Source organism: Talpa europaea (genome assembly GCF_964194135.1).
Source record: "Talpa europaea genome assembly, chromosome: X".
In the NCBI taxonomy this organism is placed as follows: Eukaryota; Metazoa; Chordata; class Mammalia; order Eulipotyphla; family Talpidae; genus Talpa; species Talpa europaea.
The window spans coordinates 30930598-30944688 of record NC_140081.1 but is presented as its reverse complement, the minus strand read 5'-3'; positions in this window follow the sequence as shown (position 1 = coordinate 30944688).

The following is a 14091-nucleotide window of genomic DNA, read 5'->3' as shown; positions in this document are numbered from 1 at the left end:
GGTCGCGCTCGGCAGCCGCCAGACCTTGCCTCTCCCGGGGGCGGGGGCGGGGGCAGCCAACCGGGCACTCACCCGGCTGGTGACCTCCAGGGCGGCTCAAAGGTCAGACCGCCGGTGGGGGTGGAGGTGGGGGTGGGGGCTGGCGAGGAGGAAGCGGAGGAGACCCAGCTCCGCTCAGCAGGCGCGGGGCTTGGGGACTGCCCACCCCCTCGACAGCCCCCTCCTCTGTCAGCTGGAAGATTCCGGCGGAGCCTCCTGGCACAGGGAGGTGGGGCAGAGGTTTGGAGCTCGATGAACCTAAGCTGTGGAGTTTGGACGCCGAGCTGCTTTATCACTTAATGATGTTAAAATGTCTGAGGGTCCAGTTAAACACCAACTGGTGATAGAGGAAAGAACAAAGCAGTTAAACAAATCCTCCCTTTCCCTGGTGAAGACGCAGATCTTGCAAAACAGCACAACGTTGTTTGCTGGGGGAAAGAGGACCCGCTTTGATTGGATTTTAAAATCATATGGAATAAAATGATCCTAAGCAGCACTCGGCCTCACATTCTCCTTTGAGAGTCTAAATGTGCGCCTGGTCCTGCCACCTGACCATCCCATATTTCTCCAAATAACCCACAAGTTATTTTAAATACTTGAAAAAGATAATAGAGGGAAGTAAACAAAATGGCAGTTACTCCTGGGGATTGGGAGCCAACGATTCACTGAGAAGGGGAGAGAAGTGCATTTTCGGGCATGGCTATGTTCTGTATCCTGATGGACGTTTGAATTGTATAGGTGTATGAGCTGTCAAAAATTACTCAGTGGCGGCCTCTCTGGTGGCGCAAGGGGTTAAATCGCGGCACTATGAAGCTAACCACAGCCACTGCAGCAGGAGTTCAATCCCCGGCCAGCCAGGGAGCAACCCACATGGCGCAGCAGACCTCTCCTGTCTTGCCCGCTGCTCCCCTCAGCAGTGTGTTTCATTCAATCTGCCTGTTCTGTTCCCCACTTTATCTCTGGTGAATCCTCTCACCCCCTGCATCTCTGGCCTGTACCCCAGCTCTTGTATGAATAAATAAATAAATCTTTAAAAAAATCAATATCTAAAGGGACAGGGCTCTATGCAGGCAGGAGATAGTTGGAGCAGTTCCAGCTCAGTTTAAGGTAATTATGAATAACTAGCACTATAGTCTCCATTATTTCCCCTTTGCCTTGAGAGGTACTAAAGAAAAGTACTCTCCAATGTTCCTATTTACAGATGGGAAAACACAAGTGTACAAAGTGAGGAGACATCGTAAAGCCAGCTGGGAAAAATCTGGCATATAGCCCAAACCATCCACAGAAAAATAAGCATTGAAGGACACTTTTGGGTGGGGCAAAGAGTGAGATTGTGATGTCCAATTGTTTGGGATCTCAGGGGTTCTGGTGTGCTCTCTTCGTATCCCATGGCTTTTTAAATTTTATTTTAATTTTTTAAAGATTTATTTATTTATGCATACAAGAACTGGGGTTCAGGCCAGAGGTGCGAGGGGTGAGAGGATTCACCAGAGACAGAGTGGGGAACACAACAGGCAGATTGACTGAAATACACCGCTGAGGGGAGCAGTGGGCGAGACAGAAGAGGTCTGCTGCACCATGTGGGTAGCTCCCCGGCTGGCCGGGATAGAACTCATGCTGCAGAAGCTTCACAGCTTAATAGTGTGTGCTTAACCCCTTGCTCCACCAGGAAGACCCACCCATGACTTTTTTTTTTTGCCTCCTAAATGCTGATGGCTCCCCAAACTCAGACCCAACTATCCCCTCAAGAGCACCACTGAGCTGTCTAAAAGCATCCCATTATGCTCCTCAAACCTCCTGGGCACTCTATCTTGGTGAATGGGACCATGGTCCAAACGAAGGGCTGGGCAAGCCCAGACAGCTCATTAGATTTCTCTTGCTTCCTAGCTCGAGTCCAGTTAGTCACCAATTTCCAGTTAGAAATCGTCTCTTTACTGTGCCTCCAACTATGTTGGCACCGCCAGGATTTGCTCAGGTCTTTCCCCATTTCTTGCCCAAATTATTAGCATCTTTCTGGAGGTCTCACCCTGTTGGCTCTGCCAAAACAGCCTGTGAGTCCTGTGAGCAGGGAACGCATCTTATTCACCCTCCCCTCCCTGACACTGCAGCACTGACCTATAGAATTTGTTCAACTATTTCCTTTTTATGGCGGGGGTGGGGGGCTGGGAGCAGGCAAGGAGTAACTTTATTTTTTTATTTTATTTTTAATGAATTTTTTATTTGTTTACATCATTGTTCATTTTTAAACAATATTTACTTCCCCCCACCCCCTCAGGTGTGGTCCCCATAGAATTTCCTTCCCGGAGGCACCCGTGCACCATCACCTCAGTCCCCTGTGCTCCTCCCTCCCTCCCTCTGATCCCTCTCCCTCCTGGGGAAGGAGTAACTTTATTTTGAAAAAAAAAAAAAATTCAGGCACAGAAAAGTTGCAAAAATAACATTAAGAATTCATGATTACCCTTCACCTAGATCCCCCAAATGTTAAGTTTACCACATTTGCTTTAGCCTTCTCTCAATTACACATATATTTTTTTTCTAAACAATTTGAGAGTAAGCTGTAGATAGGATGTTCCTTTGCCTCTAAATAGTTTGGTGTACATCTCCTGAAAACAAGGACATTCTTTTATGTAACCACAGCATAAATTATCAAAATCAGGTGTTTAACTTCAATACAGTATTAGCTAGTTGAATTTCACTATTTGTCTCTAATGTGCTTTATAACAAAAGGAAAGCAAGGATTTCATTTCCAGACCGGATCCAGGGCAAAGATTTAACTGTTTAGTCTCCTTTAATCTGGAGCAGCTTCTCAGCCTTTTTTGTTTCATGATATTGACATTTTTGCAGTTAAAAATATAGAATGTTCTTAATTGGGGTTATGTGATTTTTCCTCATGGTTAGTTCAAGTTATACCTTTTTGGCAATAACACAGAAGTATTGATGTATTCTTAGCATCTGGAGGCAAATGATGGCAGTTCTTTCACCTTGATAACAACATGTGGTTAGTGAATCTTTATAAAATACAATCTAGTCGGGTTTCCCCTGGTGGCACAGCAGTTGAACGCTGGGCTGCGAAGCTCCCCGCAGACTCTGCAGCGCCGGTTCGATCCCTGGCCACCTGCGAGGGTCCCACATGGTGTGTAGACCTCTCCTGCCGCACCTGCTGCTCCCCTCAGCAGTGTATTTCATCAGTCTGCCTGTTCTGTTCCCTGCTCTGGCTCTGGTGAGTTCTCTTACCCTCCCGCGCTTCTGACTGTACCCAGTGCTTGTATAAATAAATAAATAAATCTTTAAAAAAATAAATAAAATACAATCTAGTCATACACCTTTCAATGAACTCAAGTGCATACAAAGTCCTTTGTAGTTGCTGGGAGTTCCTTCTTTTTTTTTTTTAAATTTATGCATACAAGAACTGGGATGTAGGCCAGCAGAGGTTGGGGTAGGATGGGGAGGGGGTGAGAGGATTCACCAGAGACAATGGGTGCCGCGGACCAGCCCAGCAGTGGCGGGAGATTGAGACAATCTCAGGGTTGAATGTGAATGAGCAAAAGGTGATCGAAGGAATTAGGGCGAGGGACAAGAAAGAATGACACACAGACACACTCAAGGGAGAGTGAAAATCTGAGTGCAATTTATTGAAAGCAATCTTTTCTTTTTATACATTTTTACAGTAATTACTTCATTGTGTTTTGCACAGTGTCTGGTTAATCATTTACCAAGGCATAAGTGCATATTGTGTCATATATCATTACATCTTGCTTATTATCTATCAAGAAATCAAGTGCAAATCAAGAACATTTCTTACTCTAATCTCCATACTGGAGGTTCACTCTAGCACATTTGCATTATGATTACATTGTTATTATTATTTTAGTATTATATTTTTCATATACTATTATTTATTCTTATACCTTTGTTTGGCTATATTATTTACTAAGTAATAGAATCAGTTTCCATGGCTGCATTCCTTTACTATGATCCTTGTTACTGGCAATGAGTAACAACATATTTTGGTGGTGCCTTAACAACGCCCAGGCCTAATTGTTCCAGTTATTCGTCATGGCTGAAAAGGTGGGAACCAAATTCCCCTCGGGGACTGCGTCTGTCTTAGGTTGTCAGAATTCACTTCCTGATCTTACCCGTCATTGACTGTCCAGTCCAGCGCACAGGGGCAGGGGGCTTATTATGCCACACTAGCACAGCCACCCAATTAATGCGAGATTGTGGCAATTGTCACATTGCTCTCAGGAGCCGCCACAGTTCCCCCTTTCTTTTTAAATTGAAGCTGCAAAATGCATATCACGACGAAGAATCTTTAGATTTTTGTTAAGTAGCTTTAAAAACACAGGCATTAAAAGGCAACCAACCAAAACAATGAGTGTAATCACTCCAAATGAAATTAAAAAATGCAGCCAATTTGAGGGAGCCAGAGAACGCAGAGAATCAGAAAATGTAGAAGCAAAATCAGACAATGCTGGTTCAGACAAATGCGCCTGGCTCATCGCAGAGATTTCTGCCTGAAGAGATGACATATCATGACTAGAGTCACTTTCACGCCAAACACCAAGCAGATGATTTTTAACAAAATTCCAATCAAGAGAAGAATTATAAGGTTTAGGTGTAACACAAATAAATTTAAATTGTGCATGACAACGAGTGGAGAGAAGTTTTTTGATTTGCTGTACTTCCTCTCCCAGTGCCAATACAGTTTTTTTAAGAGCATTAAGCTTTTGTTTCATTTTTCTATCTATGGAATGTTGCAAAGCAAGTGCCAAAGTTACATTTTGTGTAAGATCATTAACAAAATGTGCTGTATGTGTTTCCTGTACCAAGGCAACAGATGATGCTGCAAGAGAAGTAACAATTGCAATCAGGGCAGTAATATGTAAAATAAGCGTAGCAACAAAATGTTTAGAATGAATTAAAGCATTGACTTCCTGAATAATTTGTAAAGCAATATTGTCAAACCATGGGGTATTTTGTAAATCCACAGGTAATATAACATAAGAAGGTCTATTTAACATAACCATAGTAGAAAAATTATGAACAATATTAGGAGTTAGGCAATTAGACAACACACATTTAGAACAGGTGACAGAATAGGAATTCCCATGGCAGGAAATGTTCATTGTGTTGGCAGATCCAAAAAGCAATGTATAGGGGTATTCAATGCAGGCACGAAGATTGAAATTTCATACGGCGTAGATATTTTGTCTGGTGCTAAAAAGTTTGATAGTATTCACAGCAGCAAAAAGACGAAAAAGTTCAAGTAAGCACGAGTTCCATTGGAAGTGGTGAAGAAGTAGGTGATCTGTGACTTTTCAGGTTTCAGTCAGTGCAGAGGAGGAACCAAGGTGTTGGTTTAATTTAGCAGGGACCAGATGGGTGAATTAGCATCATTAAACAAGTATTAGATAAATTAATAAAAAGGAACAAAAAAATTAGAGTACCATATAGATACTTTGTACATTTTTTACATAGAGGTGACTCAATATTTTTTTTTTTTTTTTAATAAACACATTTAAACAAAGTAAATTATTAATATTTAACATAATTTTAAGGCATATATGCCTTGAATTATATTATAAAATTTGAACTAGTTTTTGTTTTCCAAAAATTAAAAAAAATTTTTGATAGTGATTGTAAGATTTGTTTTTATGAGAATTTATATAGGCGCCATTTATAATTAGTCCTCTAGAGGTCAAAAACAAAACAAAATAAAACAACACAAAACAAAACACAAAGACAGACAAACAGATACAGAGATCTCTTGATATATATATTTAAAATTTTGGCCATATGTATATAATTTAAGAGATAGTTATTTTATTAATTTTTGTGACGTCACTGAGGTTTTTTAATGAGTTAAAAGCTAAAAACTGTGCAGAAAATAAGTATTTAATTTTAATTATTATTAAAGACCTTGGGCTCGAGACCACAACAATCAGGCAGTTTTATTAACTTTTTTAGATAAGAGAATATTTTTTGAGTTTATATTTTTAAGAAGTGATTATTTGGCTTTAGGTTGTCAATGTTTTATTATACTGAGAGCAAGTATATATTAAAACAAAAAAGAATACTGTTATTTTGACAACAGAAGAAGAGGGAAATTTTTACAGTTTGTTTGTTTTTAGGCTTTTATTAAAATTTGAGGTTTGAATTTAGCTCAAATATGTTTGTATTATTATTTAATTTTTTTTTTTTTTTGGTTAATTAATTTTAACAAGAAATTTAACCTTTTACAGGTCCAATAAGTAAATCTAAAAACTTTTATTCAACCAATAAGCATTTTGTATAGCTTGTTAGCAAATTTAAAATAACTCAGTATTTTTTTTTACTTAGACAATTTAGACTTTAAAATTTAAAAAAAAAAAAAAACATAGGGAAATAAAACCTTTTTCCTAGAATGAACCAAAACAGTTTAGTCCCCCACAGCAGGAAGGCAGTAGAGACTTGCCAGTGATCCCAACACTGGAGAAAAAGTCCAGGCAGCTGCTTGTTGAGATCAGGGGCAGCCCCCACCCATTCGTTGCAGTGGGTTTAGAATATCATTATAAAAACCTTTAGTTATATTATATAGTTATATTTAACCATTTTTTATTACCTTAGCAATAGTAAATGAACTTTAAATATTATTATTTAGAAATATTTTATTTATTTATTTTAAAAGAATAAATGGCCTAACCACATACTTAGAATCAGAAAACAAAGTTAAAGGCTGAGCAAAATGCTCAAGTGTCATAATGACTAATTATTTCAGCCTGCTGAGCAGAGACATTTTTAGAGACTTTTTGCAAAGGTTTATCTCTAAGACTATAAACTGCAAAGACTCCAGATGAAGAGCCATCAGTGAAAATGACCTTTGTATTGGGTACAGGTTTAGAATTAATAATTTTTGGAAAAATAAGTTTAGTTTTTTCTGCAAATTTCAATAATGGATGTTGACGCAAATGAGATTTAACTTGTCCTGAAAAATTTTGTATGGCAACTCCCCAATCATTATTATTTTGCAATAAAAATTTAAATTGTGTTTTGTTATATGGAATTATTATATTATTTGGATCTCTGCCAAATAATTTTCGAGACCTCAGGATACCTTTTATGATTAACCAGGCACACATTAATGGATATGCAGTGACCACACGTGTTTGTACATGTGACAAGTGCAGCCATTCCAGGATGCCGTCTTGCCATAAGCAAGCTGTTGGAGTATAAACAGTCTGAATAATTAATAAGTCCCAAGTTTTTGAATAATTCACTTGAATAACTTTTGCTTCAGATAATTTTTGTTTAACCAATTTAATACTCTGCAATGCTTCCTGAGTTAATTTACGAGGAGATTTAGGGTTTGAATCTCCCTGTAAAATTGCAAAAAGTGGATGTAAATTTCTAGTAGTAATTTTTAAGTAAGGTCTTATCCAATTAATATTTCCCAATAATTTTTGGAAATCATTCAAAGTCTGTAGTTTATCAACACGAATCTGTAAATTTTGTGACATAATGCAATTATTATATATGACTTTTCCTAAATAATTTAAAGGTCTATCTTTTTGAATTTTATCAGGGGCCACTACTAGGCCATATGTAGTCAATTGTCCTATGAGATGTTTCAATATTAGATCCGCAATTTCTTTCATAGGATGACTTAGGAGAATATCATCCATATAATGAACAATGTAGGCCTCTGGAAATTTTAACCTTGTCTTTTGTAAAGCTTGATCTACAAACTTTTGACATAAAGTAGGAGAATTTTTCATACCTTGTGGCAAAACCTTGCATTGATAACGTTGCCACGGTTTCTGAAAATTACTAGATGGAATACTAAAGGCAAATTTTTTACAATCATCTGGATGTAATTTAATTGTAAAAAAGCAGTCTTGAAGGTCAATAATAATAACATAGCTGTTTTTTGGAACTGCTACAGGAGAGGGCAACCCTGGTTGTAGGGCCCCCATGTCTTGCATTGTGGCATTTACCGCTCTCAGATCCTGCAATAATCGCCATTTGCCAGATTTTTTCTTTATACAGAAAACAGGAGTATTCCAAGGACTCGTAGACAGTTCCAAATGACCTTTAGCTAATTGCTCTTTAACTATAGTTTGAATAGCCTGGATCTTTTCTGAAGTAAGGGGCCATTGATCGATCCAGACAGGATTTTCATTTTTCCAATTAATTTTATCAGCATATTGTTGAGTTTCAATGGCCCCTATAAAAAAGCCTGTTCATCTATTACATCAGGGGTAACTAAAGACACTTGTAAAGATTCCATAATATCACGTCCCCATAGGGAAAACGGCAAGGCAGGAATCACATAAGGCTGAAACTTTTCTTTCTGTGACCCCAGTTGCCAAGACAACATTTGTGAGCTTTGAGCAACATTATTGGCCATGCCCAATCCAATCAGCGTAGAGGAAGAATTTAACACAGGCCAAGCCGCAGGCCAATCTTTACCTGCAATGCATGACCGGTCGGCTCCTGTGTCTAACAATCCCATAATTGGGTGTCCATTAATAATTAACTTTTTCAATGGTCTTTCTTTTGTAATATTTTGAGTCCAAGCAATCACATCTGTGGACCCAAAACCTTGTTCTCCTCTTTCTTCCTTCAAAATTGGGTTTGGTAACTTAATATAAGAAAGCACAAGAATTTGCGCAATACGCTGATTTTTATGAATTTGTATTGTTTCCTTTAAAGGTCTGATCATAACTTTAATTTTTCCAGTAAAATCAGAGTCTACAATGCCCGGAAGTACTTCAAAATTCTTTTTATAATTTGAACTACGGCCAATTATCAGCCCCACTGTTCCTTGGGGTAGTGGTCCCTTTAAGCAGGTTTCAATAGGTGTAACTCCATCGATGGCTGAAAGAATAACATCAGCAACCGATGCAAGATCAAGTCCGGCACTTCCTGGAGTGCCTCTAGGTAATTCATGTATGGTTACAGTAGAGTCAGGCGCTTCAGTCGGTGTGATGTTGTTAGGCGCCGAGTCAGACCCTCTTTCGTTTACGGGGCTGAGGGCTTGCCCCTCTGAGAGGAGAGTTTTGTTTTTGATTCTTTTTTATTTGTTTTAATTTATGTCCATCCTTATGTCACTTACTGTTCCTGGAGGAGGGGTGTGCAGCCTCTTTGGTTTAGAGCATTTACATTGTTTTTTCTTGTTAAAATAATTTGGAGCCATAAGAGTATTTTGTGGCACGGGGTTTTGTTTTGGTTCTGTTGTCCTACAAAGATCAGCAAATGCTTCTTGAAAGTCACTATTATCCTCATCACCCATAACTTCTGCATATTCAGGATCTCCAGGGTGACAATCTACAAGTTCTCCTTCTGCAATAGGTGCAGTAGGGAACATAGCACCCGAATATGTTTTAGATTTATTGGCAAAAGGAACAGCTTCCTGATCACTACTTTTTTCTGAGATTTCTCCTTTCCATAGATCTGCTTCTGTAGTATCAACTAATAAATTTCTAATTTGTACCCATAGAGGAAAAGCCTGAACGGGCACCTGTGTAGGGCCGTTTTGAATATAAAATTTTTGAATTTCTTTTCCTACACGTATCCAATTTGTCAAAGACAAACTGCCCTCTTCAGGAAACCAGGGGCAGATTCTTAAAATAAACTCATAAAATTCACTGAGGGATCTGTTACTTATTGTCATCCCTCGGCTTTTCAACATGTGACTTAAAACTGAAAGGAAAAGTCCTCTATTTCTAGAGTAAGAGTGTCCCATAGTTATGGATTACTCGCCTTCTTTAACTGGTCAGCCTTTACCAGCGGGCCCGCGGCGCCCCGACGAGACTCCCTATCCTTCGATAATAAAGGAAAATATAAAAGTGAAGAGATAGCTTACCTAGAGCTCATTCCTCGCGAACACGTCTTCTTCTTAAGGAAAAACCTAGAGAGTGGATCGCTTAGAAAGCGAAACTAAAAACACTCAGCGATGCTCGCCTGACCGTACTCCTCGCGGAGTATTAGAAAGCCTTGGTATAGGGGTGACCGTATAAGCCCCGGTCTCGGACTCCCAAGGGAGACCCCACTAAACCGTGACGGCTTTCGCGGAACTGCAGGTACGAGCCCACACAGGCTCCGCGGCTCAAAAGAGCCTTGGAGCGCAAACACAAGCACTCACACTAACATACACGCAGGCACACAAAGCAGAGAAGGCCAAATCGTCCAGCTTCACAGAGCTCCCACAGTTTGGGACTCGGGCCCCACGTTTGGGCGCCAGCTGCCGCGGACCAGCCCAGCAGTGGCGGGAGATTGAGACAATCTCAGGGTTGAATGTGAATGAGCAAAAGGTGATCGAAGGAATTAGGGCGAGGGACAAGAAAGAATGACACACAGACACACTCAAGGGAGAGTGAAAATCTGAGTGCAATTTATTGAAAGCAATCTTTTCTTTTTATACATTTTTACAGTAATTACTTCATTGTGTTTTGCACAGTGTCTGGTTAATCATTTACCAAGGCATAAGTGCATATTGTGTCATATATCATTACATCTTGCTTATTATCTATCAAGAAATCAAGTGCAAATCAAGAACATTTCTTACTCTAATCTCCATACTGGAGGTTCACTCTAGCACATTTGCATTATGATTACATTGTTATTATTATTTTAGTATTATATTTTTCATATACTATTATTTATTCTTATACCTTTGTTTGGCTATATTATTTACTAAGTAATAGAATCAGTTTCCATGGCTGCATTCCTTTACTATGATCCTTGTTACTGGCAATGAGTAACAACATATTTTGGTGGTGCCTTAACAACGCCCAGGCCTAATTGTTCCAGTTATTCGTCATGGCTGAAAAGGTGGGAACCAAATTCCCCTCGGGGACTGCGTCTGTCTTAGGTTGTCAGAATTCACTTCCTGATCTTACCCGTCATTGACTGTCCAGTCCAGCGCACAGGGGCAGGGGGCTTATTATGCCACACTAGCACAGCCACCCAATTAATGCGAGATTGTGGCAATTGTCACATTGCTCTCAGGAGCCGCCACAAATGGGTAACAGAACAGGCAGATCTATTGCAATACATTGCTGAGGAGAGCAGGGGGTGAGTCAAGAGAGGTCTGCTGCATCATGTGGGTCACCTCCCTGGCCAGGGATCAAACTAGTGCTGTAGTGACTGGTGTTAGCTTGATAGCTCTGAGACTTTAACCTCTGCATCACCAGGGAGGCCCGGTAGTCCCTTTTACAGTTTTTTTTTTTTATTATTTCTTTTTTTTAAATTATTTTATGTATTTTTAATATATATTTTACATCATTCTTCCTTTTTGTACCATGCATGCTTTCTCCTCTCAGGTGTAGTCCACGTAAAATTCCCACCACCAATTCACCTGTGCACCATCACCATAGTCCCTTGTGCTCTTCCCTCTAGTTCTGATCCCTCTCCCTCCCCTTCCTCTGCAGTGTCTCTGATTAATAGTTGCCTATTAATTTTGTTTTTAAATTTATTATAATTTTTCCTGATCCCTTATTTGGTTTCCCTACATTCTTCCTATAGTGAAACTATCTGATATTTTTCTTTTTCTTCCTGGCTTACTTCACTGAGCATAATCCCTTCCAGCTTCACTACGGAAAGCTGTGTGGAGGTTCCTCAAACTACTAAAAATGGAGCTTCCATATGACCCAGCAACTGCACTCCTAGGAATCTACCCAAAGGACATAAAAACATTAATTCAAAAAGATACCTGCACCCCTATGTTTATTGCAACACTATTTACAATAGCTAAGCTTTGGAAACAACCCAGATGCCCAAAAACAGATGACTGGATCAAGAAGATGTGGTCCATATACACAATGGAAAACTATTCAGCAATCAAAAAGATATACTCATGCCATTCGCGGCAACATGAATGGAGCTGGAAGGGATTATGCTCAGTTGAACTCAGTTGTGATATTGACCCACATATCCTTGGCTTCTTGCCTTTGAAATTGCTTTTCACTCTGCCTAAACACTTTTCTCCACCCACTAATTGAACCCTTACCTCTGCACTGGGCTAACTTCCACCTAAGATGTAGCCTCTATTAGGAAGCCTTCACTGACACCCCTGGGTCTGACCTGTTGCTCTCATAGCATTCTGTCTTCATGTTTTATTAAGCTATCAATCACGCTCACTGAGAACCATTGTTCTGTCTCTCCTGCTACCTCATGAGCTCTCTCTAAGTCCTGGATATTTTATTATGATACAAAGATCATGCTCAGTTGAACAAATCTGGGTTCACTGACTCCTTCAATGAAAGAGACCATACACCATGGGGGAACCACGGGATGTCCCAGTAGGAGGGTATTAGAACATTTAGGGGCCTCCCCGGTGGCGCAGTGGTTGAGCGCTGGGTTGCGAAGCTGCCCGCAGCCTCTGCGGCGCCGGTTTGATCCCCGGCTGTTCCCCGGCCACCGGAGGAGGGTCCCGCACAGCGCACAGACCTCTCCTGCCGCCCGCTGCTCCCCTCAGCAGTGTACTTCGGCCCTTCTGCCTGCTCTGCTCCCCGCTCTGGCTCTGGTGAATTCTCTCACCCTCCCGCGCTTCTGACTGTACCCAGTGCTTGTATAAATAAATTAATAAATCTTAAAAAAAAGGAGCATTTAGGATTTGACCTCACATTAGTTGATTTTAGGAGAGCCCAAGGATTGGATGCTGTCAGGAAGTGGAGTTAGTTCTATGATTGGGTATTTTAATTCTTTCCTAGAAGGTGAGGAGAATGGAGTGATTGATATAGAAGCAGCACTAATTCATATGAAGTAGGATGGCTCAAGTGATGAGTAAGTCATTTTTGTGATTTGCACAATGTTTACAATTGCCTTTTTTTTTTTTGATCCATCAGTCACAGTGTGGCCTGGTCTGATATTGGTGATCTGTGAAATTAATTATTCACATTCAACAGGAGAACACTATGGCTTTGCCCTGTCAGGCCAGCTCCTAGATGTCAGGGGCTACATTTATTCCTCACTCCTCCCTTCTGTCCAAGGTTAGATGAGGCGAAGCCACAGGACACACACTCCTGATTCTCTGGTCTTCACCACTGCTGGGATTCCGCTGATCTGGAGGGGCTCAGAGAAAGCTGACTGTGGTGGGACCAGGCCTGGTCTCTCCTGCTTCTTTTGCTGCAGGATGAGTTGCTGAATCCCCCACGTGACGAGGGCCGCGTGATGGCATTTGAGACTCTAGACAGGATGCATCAGCCAGACGTACCAGGATTCCCAGGCACAAGAGGACAATCAGTCCTTATAACAGACCCCAAGATGACCAAGTCAGGTCCTGGAAACATGTCCCGGAGTCCAGCTGGGACTGAGAGCCCAGCGGCTTTTTCTTTTAGCCTCTTCAGAATGTTCTATTTGACCTGTGGTGTCTATGTAAGTGCAGCAAGAAGTGTTTGCCAAAGCCTACACCCCCACTGGGCTACCAAGGGAAATGAGGGCTCTGAGATTGGTCTTGACAGCTCCGGCTAATGAACTTAAACTGTTTTGGAGGAACATTTTCTAGAGTAGAAATTCTATCATTTATAGTATCTGCTAGGGTCAGAGACAAGTTTGGGGCCATTTTTCCACCATTGTGGGAACCGCAGCTCCCCGTGTATGCATGTAGTCAGTTGTCTTCCCTGGGTTATCCAAAATCCCTTGTACTTGCCTCTTCTTTTCATGAAAACATGACCCATAGGAGGGGTGATAGTCTTAAATATCTGAGTTTCTAACAATCAGCCTAAACAGATTGGATGTTAGTCAGATGACTACATGAGAAAAAAGTAACTAAAATGAAGCAGACTATTGGTAGCCCCAGTATCATTTTGCATGAGCTGATTATATGTTCCTTGCAGTGGGCTGATAACTTGAGAGGATTAAACAGTTCCTGCAAAGAATGTCTCTGAAGAGAACAAACAATTTTAGCCAGGCATAGCCCCAATATTACTTCCCTAGGTTTTGCTGTGGGTTGTTGTGAGTTCAGCAGAAGCATTTTGTTGATATGAGGTCAATTTTTATGTGACCATAGCTTGGGATTAGTGATGTGAGGAAAACTTAAGAACCAGAAAAAGAAAATGTGCATCCTAAAGT